This window comes from Moschus berezovskii, chromosome 16 (genome assembly GCF_049115385.1).
Source record: "Moschus berezovskii isolate FMDL1 chromosome 16, NW_MosBer_1.0, whole genome shotgun sequence".
Taxonomy (NCBI): domain Eukaryota; kingdom Metazoa; phylum Chordata; class Mammalia; order Artiodactyla; family Moschidae; genus Moschus; species Moschus berezovskii.
The window spans coordinates 20,588,811-20,598,098 of NC_142475.1; the positions used below are offsets into that span (position 1 = coordinate 20,588,811).

At 43.5% G+C, this 9,288-nt stretch overlaps 1 pseudogene; it reads right to left on the bottom strand.

Moving 5' to 3' along the window:
- Positions 1–7,952: 7,952 nt before the first annotated feature.
- On the bottom strand, positions 7,953–8,977 carry LOC129560136 (cAMP-dependent protein kinase inhibitor beta pseudogene; annotated as a pseudogene).
- Between the last annotated feature and the right edge of the window lie 311 nt (positions 8,978–9,288).

Sequence of the window (9,288 nt, forward strand, 5' to 3'; positions counted from 1 at the left end):
CCAGTCTTTGTACAAGTTGTAAATGTTCAGAATTGTTTTATATCTGTGAAATAAAACTTATTTCAAACAACCTTGCTATCTTTAATGTAATTGCTACTAAAAGGAGGGCTTCTGGTACTTTCTATCTGGAAAGTTGAAGATAAGCCCGACTTTCTATTTATCCATTTAACAATCTTATTTTCAATTTAGTACATGTATAGTACTATTCCATATTTTAAGAGATTCAAAGAGAAAGGAGCATTTATGTGCCAGGAAATATATTAGTACTAGCACCTTAGAAATCTTTATTTAACAAAGAGTAAAGGGCTCTGGCGATGACATCAATGACTGATAACATTCCAAAATAAGAAAAAGGCTATGTGCCCCCTAAGGAATGCACGTAGCACTATCCAGGAAGTTGTTTTGCAAAGAAAAAAATCAAGCCTGGACCTGATTTAGCCTCCAGATATAACCATTAAATTTTAGGAAATACAGGAGATAGAAGAATATGTTAATTGACATGTCACCAATCAGGCCTATGGAAAACTTGAAAGGCAACTGGGTTTCTTCAAGAAATGTATTGCAACAAAAGAGAAAAAGAAAAACATGGATTGAAAGAGATTTGAGCAATACTAACTCATTTCAATGTTTGGACTTTATTTGGCTACTTGGGATAGTAATTTTGTGGTGTAAAATAGTATTGTGATTATTTTAAAATAGTGTTTATCATTTAGAGATACTGAAATATTCAAGATAAAGTGATATGATGTCTGGAATTTGCTTCAGAATAACCTTGAAAGGAAGAGTGGGTGACAGGAGGTCTAGATGAAATAACGTTGAAGATAGGTAGAAGTTGACCAAGGTAGGTAAAAACTGTGACAAATGGAGGCTGGGATTAAGGACATTTTGAGTGGAGACCAGAACATCAGTTAAGATCTCTTTGAACTGGCACAGATTGTGAAGACATTTGTATCCCATGTGAATGCCCACCAAAGGATACCCACTGCAGAGGAGGCTCTTAGTGACAAGGTGGACACAATAACTTGCTGTGGATGTGAGTCAGCTTCTTTCCCCAGCACTCCATTGCTAGCTCAATAGACCCATAAACAGAGAAGCTGTGGAGGCAAGGATGGAGGTGATGTATGGATTCGACAACATGGAATTTCCCATATTAAGGCTGGCCTGGTTAGTGTCAGTGCTGGGTGCCTAATGGGGCAACAGCAGAGTCCAAAATGAGTCCCTAATATGGCATCATTCCCATGGGGGACAAGCCAGTCACCTAAGTGCGGGCAGATTACACTAGACTTCCATCATGGAGAGGCAGAGATTCATTCTCACGGAAATATATATTCTGGATACAGATTGACCTTCCCTGCTAGCACTACTATCCATGGACTCACAAGAATGCCTTATCTACCATCTTACATTCTGCACAGCATTGTTTCTGATCAAGAAACTTCATATCACAGCAAAGAAGTGCAGCGATGGGGCTTGCCGCATGGAATTAACCACATCCTCCCACTACCTGGAAGTGACTGGCCTAAGCAAAAGGAGGAGTGGCTTACTGAGGTCTCATTATGGTACCAGTTGGTAGACAGCATCCTGCAAGAATGGGGTTCTGTCTTATAGGTGCAGTGTATTCTTTGGATCAGAAAGGTATTCTTGCTCCTTCAGCCAGAATACAAGCAGCAGTAGTGGGAGTGGCTTCTCTCACTGTTATAGCTAATAGCCCATTTTCAGGCTTTTTGCTTCCTGACCTGACAACTTTGAGCTCTGCTGGTCTGGAGATCTTAGTATCCAATAAGGGAAAGCTTCCACAGGGGACACAACAACAGCTCTGCTGAATTAGAAGATGAGAAAGTGTTAGTCACTCAGTTGTGTCCGACTCTCTTAAGACCTGTAGCCTGCAGATCTCTTAAGGATCTGTAGCCTGCCAGACTCCTCTGTCCATGGAACTCTCCAGGCAAGAATACTGGAATGGGTTGCCATTCCCTTCTCCAGGGGATCTTCTGGACCCAGGGATCAAATTCAGGTCTCGTGCAGTGCAGACAGATTCTTTACCCTCTGAGCCACCAGGGAAGATGAGACTATGTATTTAAAATGACAGAAAATGTGTTTATCCCATGGCTTCTATTGATCGAGGACCTAGGTACAGGTTAGCTGAATCCTCTGCTCAGGGTGTCACCACTCTGAAATTAAATTGTTGACTGAGGCTGCAGTCTCATCTGGGACTCAGGGTCCTCTTCACAGCTCACGTGGCTGTTAGCAGAATTCAGGGCCTTGCAGCTGAGTAGTTAATGTCCCTGTGTTCTTGCTGCTGCCTGAGGACAGCTCTCAGCACCAGAGGTCACTCTCAGGGCCTTGCCATGTTCTACATTTCTGGGATTGTTATGTTTGCATTTGTCTCCAGGTATTATTTCCTCTTTGATGTCTTCAATGACCTGTTGGTTATTCAGTAGCAAATTGCTTAGCTTGCAGGTGTTTGTGTTTGGGGTTGTTTTTTCCCTTGTAGTTGATTTCCAGTCTCATAGCCTTGGGGTCAGAAAAGATGCTTGCTATGAAGTATGGTCAGGCCACTCAAGATGGCTGTTCTCTTGCTCTCTGTACGTTCTCTGCTCAACTGGTCCCTGCTTTACTTGTATGACTCTCCAACCCTCTTAATTATAGGGCTTAATTAGTAACTGCCCAGGTGCTTGCTCTCTGCCCCATTTGCTGGTTTCCTCGGTAATTGATGAGCCAATCTGACATCATTTCCCCCTATAACTAGTAGCCTCTTTCTCCCCGGAGTAGTGAGGATTGCTGCCAGCTAGCCGTCCTGTCTGGAGAAGGCAATGCAACCAACTCCAGTACTCTTGCCTGGAAAATCCCATGGATGGAGGAGCCTGGTAGGCTGCAGTCCATGGGGTCGCTAAGAGTCGGACACGACTGAGCGACTTCCCTTTCACTTTTCACTTTCATGCATTGGAGAAGGAAATGGCAACCCACTCCAGTACCCTTGCCTGGAGAATCCCAGGGACGGGGACGGGGGAGCCTGGTGGGCTGCCATCTATGGGGTCGCACAGAGTCGGACACGACTGAAGTGACTTAGCAGCAGCAGCAGTTCTGTCTGCCATACACAGTGGTGGTCTAGGACCTTCCTTCAGATTGTAAGTTGCTCTGTCCAGTAAGTCACCGATGTCTCTGTTGCCATCTCAGGACAAGGAAACCCCCGGAAGCTGAGATGTTAGGACACAAGGATGGGGGAAGAGAAAGCTGTGGGGGTGATTCCGAGGAGGCCATCCAGTAGCATGTGGGGCCCTGTGGCAGCTATGTACTATGAGAGATTTCTTTTTCTTCTATCATGTTGATAATATCCTATTAACCTCAGTCTTTTTCCAATTTGAAAGTAGCAGCCCTGTGCTCTTGGTTCATCTGACTGCACAGGGGTGGTTGGTGAATACGGACAAAATGCAAGGGCCTGGGTTATCAACAAAATTCAAGGACACTCCTGACCTACCACCCCTAAACAATTACAGATACAGGCTTTAGGGATTTTAATTCAGAGACAAATCTGTGAGTTGAACATGGCCAGTTACCCAGAAAAGTTTGGTTGGAGCCTATAGCAACAGCAAAATAGCAAGAGTGCCCTTGGGCTTCTGGTTCCAGGTGGAGTGTGATGGAACAACAGATATATGCCGTCTATGATGTATTACAACAGATGGGAGACATTACCAAAAAAACTACTTGATTCTTTGAGCGACGCAAAAAACCACTCTTCATTTATGTGCAACATATAGAGTCCCCATGGACATCAACAGTGACCAAGGACATCAATAGTGACCAAGGAATCTACTTAATTGCTGTGAAGTTCAGGAATGAAAGTGAAAGTGAAGTCGCTCAGTCATGTCCGACTCTTTGCAACCCCGTTGACTGTAACCCACGAGGCTCCTCCATCCATGGGATTCTCCAGGCAAGAATACTAGGATTCTCCAGGCAAGAAGTTCAGGAATGGGCCAATATAAAAGACATACATGGGCATTTCCACCTGCCTTGCAACTCCACTGCTGCTGGCCTTTGAATAGACTACTTAAACAATAGTTGAGATGGGCACATCCCAGCAGCAATCATCTCAGTGCCAAGGCTGCGCTAACCCAGAGACAGTCAACACCACTCAGGTTCAACTGTTGACAACTATAGGTCAGGGCAATAGCTCAGTTTCGCCTTTGCCACAGGATCTACCCCCAGAGGAACAGATTATAAATAGCCCTTGGGACTGGCAGATAAGTCCCCAGTGATTTGGGTTTACAACCTTGTTGGCATAGGATCAGAAAGCGACTTACACATTTCACCTGTCCTCTACCTGGTCCCACCTAATAAGGTAATTCCAGGCCCCTCCTGGAGAAAGGCACTATTACACTAACTCTGTGGTCTGGTCTGCTCAGTACAGTACTGCCTCTTCAGTATCTGACACTGGTTATTGGCACTAAATGTAGGCAGGTGGTCCAGTATTGCAGGCCAGGACAAAACCCTCAGGTAGGGGTGCCATTATCTCAGAATGATGTTACTGTTTTTATTTCCTTAGTAGTTAGTAGTCATGATCTTCCTGTATTGGGCCTGTTAAACATCTTGCAACTCATCCTACTTGGAGTGAAGGGAATCTGTTTGTGAACTGGGTGACAATGATGGCCTCACTACAAAATGAGGTGATCGGTGAGCCTACAGCAAAAGGAGTTATTGTCGACCTCTGAAGTTCCCCGAAAAATTGACTTGATAAGCACCTGACTCCAAAGCTTGCCCGCCTCTTGGATGGTCTGTATGGCATTTGTGGTATTTGGTTGCAATGCACCTCTATCTACCTGTCCTCAGGGATATTGCAGAAGAAGGATGGGCTGAGATTTTAAGGGTCATACAGGGTACGTATGGGTGGAATGTATGACTAGGCAATTCAGGATGGCTGTTTTGCTCTCCATACATCTCCTCCTCAACCAGTCCCTGCTTCACTCACATGACTATCCAATCCTCTTAATTATAGGGCTTAATAGTAATTGCCTACTTGCTTGCTCCCTGTCCCAGCTGCTGGTTTCCCTGGTAATTGATGAGCCAGCCTGACATTAATTCCCCCTATAAATGGTAGTCTCCTTCTTCCCCAAGTAGCAAAGACTGCTGCCACATCCTGCCTGCTGTCTGCCACACACAATGAGGTGCTGCTCCAGGACCTTGCCTCAGATATGTAAGATCCTCTGCCAAGTAAGACACTGATGACTCTGTGGCTATCTCAACGCTCTTTCTTCAGTCCTGAGACTGGGCAACTGCAAGACTTGCAGGCCTGCAGGGTACAGCCCAATGTATGATTTAAATCTTCAATTTAGTGGGGCTTGTTTTGTGGTCTAGCATGTGATATATCCTGGAGAATAGAACTTTTGTTTTTGGAAAACTTGCCTGGTTAGATAGGTTGGACTCACCCATGATAATATCCCTTTGGATTATAGTTGACTGATTAGGGACCCTAATTACACCTGCAAAATTCTTTTTGCTATATTGTTATATAATCATGGAGATGATATCTAACTGTATTTATAAGTCCCTACAATGTTCAAAAGGAAATTATACTGGTGTTTACCCTGGGGTCAGGAATTGTGGGGTCCATCTTAGAATTGTGCATACCACATATGGCCACCTGACCCTCTTACACTCCTTATACCATGAACCAAAAGGTGAAAAGGGCTAATTTAACTGTAATGATCCCAATTATTAAAGGGAATTGGTTGCTACTATCATGGAAGCAAGGAGGACTTTGGAACCCAGGAGATTTTCTGAGGTTCCTCTCAGTACTTCCATGCCCACAGTAAAGGTCAATGGAAAGCTACAGGAACTGAAAAAAAGAAAGGCGGGATAATTGAGGAGTCAGACCCTTCAGAAGGGAAGGATAGAATCATTCTACCTGGTAAAGAATCTAGAGCTGTGGGTTCTGGCTGAGGGCAAGAAAAACAGAATAAGCAGGTGAAGGTGGAAGCTGTAGACATCAACCCTTACCCCATGAACATTTACAGAAACCAGGAAGGCTAACTGCATATTTTCTGTTATTTGTATGTGTACATATATTCTAACCCTCTTCCCATTTTAATTTGATATAAAACTAGGTGGAGGTCAACTTTAAAATGTAGTCTTTAGTGGAACCAAGACTGAGATTGAAGCATAATTAATGTAGGCAGCAATGAATTCACTGACCATTAAGGTTTCGGGTCTTACTTGGGTGAAGGGCAGGAAGGGCAAGATTTTCACTTATTACAGGGTTAACTCTTTCTTGCTTCAAGTGTAGTTAATTGTTGTGCAGGTATTGAAACAGGTGTAGAATGGTGCATATGAAAGTTGAATAGTGGAAGGGGTCGACTGAACTGGTTATAAGCTTATGCTTCCTAGCTCTAAATTCATTCTCCAGTTGCACAACCAGAATGTTCTGTCCTTCACCTATCTTTCAGCCCCAGCCCAGGAGGCCTGGTGATCACCTTGCTAAGAGTCTTGTAAGAGGCACACCACATGCTTCTGGCCTCAGGCTGTAGCAACCTTCTGTCCCCCATCACACACACTCCCAAGCGTGACTCCTGACTTTCTTGCCCACTACAGGGTTGTTCCTGAGACCTTTAAGTTACATTGTTAGTGTCAGAAGAAAGAAGAAAAAATTGACCTTTAGGGTCAAGCAGGAACTCCTGTCTTTGAGTAGGTCTGGTTAACGTGTAATGAAGGCCTGAACAGGATTTTGGGTTTAATGTTTTTTGTCCTGCATTTAAATTTGATTTAAATTTGCCAGAGAGCTTCCAAGCTTGGAGCTCGTCAAGGACAAATGGATATGTTAAGTGTCTTTTCCATAAATATTAGTAAAAACTTCCTAACACCATACACAAAGATGAGCTCAAAATGGATTAAAGACCTGAATGTAAGACCAGAAACCATAAAACTCTTAGAGGAAAACATAGGAAGAACACTCAAAGACATAAATCAAACAAGATCCTCTATGACCCACCTCATCAGTTCAGTTCAGTCGCTCATTCGTGTCCAACTCTTTGCGACCCCATGAATCACAGCACGCCAGGCCTCCCTGTCCATCACCAACTCCTGGAGTTGACTCAAACTCATGTCCATCGAGTCGGTGATGCCATCCAGCCACCTCATTCTCTGTCGTCCCCGTCTCCTCCCACCCCCAATCCTTCCTAGCATCAAGACTCTTTTCCAGTGAGTCAACTCGTCGCAAGAGGTGGCCAAAGTATTGGAATTTCAGCTTCAGCATCAGTCCTTCCAATGAACACCCAGGACTGATCTCCTTTAGAATGGACTGGTTGGATCTCCTTGCAGTCCAAGGGACTCTCAAGAGTCTTCTCCAGCACCACAGTTCAAAAGCATCAATTCTTTGGTGATCAGCTTTCTTCACAGTCCAACTCTCACATCCATACATGACCACAGGAAAAACCATAGCCTTGACCAAACGGACCTTGGTTGGCAAAGTAATGTCTCTGCTTTTTAATATACTATCTAGGTTGGTCATAACTTTCCTTCCAAGGAGTAAGCGTCTTTTAATTTCATGGCTGCAGTCAGCATCCACAGTGATTTTGGAGCCCAAAAAAATAAAGTCTGACACTGTTTCCACTGTTTCCCCATCTATGTCCCATGAAGTGATGGGACCAGATGCCATGATCTTTGTTTTCTGAATGTTGAGCTTCAAGTCAACCTTTTCACTGTCCTCTTTCACTTTCATCAAGAGGCTTTTGAGTTCCTCTTCACTTTCTGCCTTAAGGGTGGTGTCATCTGCATATCTGAGGTTATTGATATTTCTCCCGGCAATCTTTTTTTTTGATAGTGAGATTCATTTAATAGGCATATTTCATATAAACTATTCATCACAAATTTTCCATTTTAAGAGTCCACATGAAAAATCACAGTATGCATAGACTAGAAGCAAAATACATTGGACAAAAACTTTCTAGAGATGTTTGACCCGTCAAACTTCTACTATTTTTCCAAATCTGTTTAAGGTTTGGGGGGAAAAGGTTCATTTTTGGATAAAAACATACTTTTATCTATCCTTTTTGACTAATCCATCACTTTTCTCACCAAAAAACACAATTTCTTACAAATCCCATACAGTTTTAAATTAATAGTGTTTGGTTTATATTTACCAAGAAATGGTTTACCTGTTACCATAAAAATGGAATTTAAAATATATCTGGCTTAAGAAATCCAAAAGAGAACAGTGGATTTAGCTGGGTTTATAGACAAAAGATATGTATTTAAATGATTATACATTCTTAACCTCTCTCTTGGGTGCAGTTTGGAAGCAATCTGCCTTTTAATAACCTACATTGGACATCATGGTTGTAATCCAAGTGAGTAGCATCACAACAAAATTATCTAATACACACACATTGCTTAGGGCTGCAATGTTACCATAGTTACTACCAGATCAAACATCTCAGGAAAGCAGGGCCACTAAGTCTTTCACTGTGCAGAAATTCAGCACTTTTGATAGGTAATGAACCTTCATTTTCCCTCATCTTTGGGCTTCTCCAACTGATCTTGTGCTGTTTCTTCATCTTTCTTTTTCACATCTTCCTTCACGGATAGGGCTTCCAGTTTGACGGGCAACTCCTCCGAGGTCCCGCCTGCAGCCGTTGAACCCTGGATGTCTGGGACAGCATTTCGGCGACCTGCCCGTGCTGATGACGCAAAACTGCTGACCACAGGCTCCACATCCGTCATTTTGGGTGAATCTGTCCTCATAGTAACATCTTGGTCCATTTCCAAACTCTCACTGGGCACCATCTTCCTTTCAGAGCCTGTGACTGATGCTGAGTGACCAGGATGTTAGGTTCCACCACAAGCCCAGCCACACAGGCTTTCTAGGTGAAGTCATCTGATTTTGGTGACTTATAGAGCACTGGGAAGAGCGTCTGAATACACAAGGTGGTTCTTAACTGGGCTCTTTTAATTCCCTGGTAAGTTTGTTGCAGCATTAGAAATAATCTCTTATGGTAGTAAGAATCCAAACCCTGGTTTAACTTGACTCCAAAGCTCAACTTCTTTACATTACACCACGCTGCTGGAGTAGATCAGGATGAGAGCTTGGGAAAGGCTGTCTCCCGGCAATCTTGATTCCAGCTTGTGCTTTTTCCAGCCCAGCATCCCTCACGATGTACTCTGCATATAAGTTAAATAAGCAGGGTGACAATATACAACCTTGACGTACTCCTTTTCCTATTTGGAACCAGTCTGTTGTTTCATGTCCAGTTCTAACTGGTGCTTCCTGACCTGCATACAGGTTTCTCAAGAGGCAGGTCA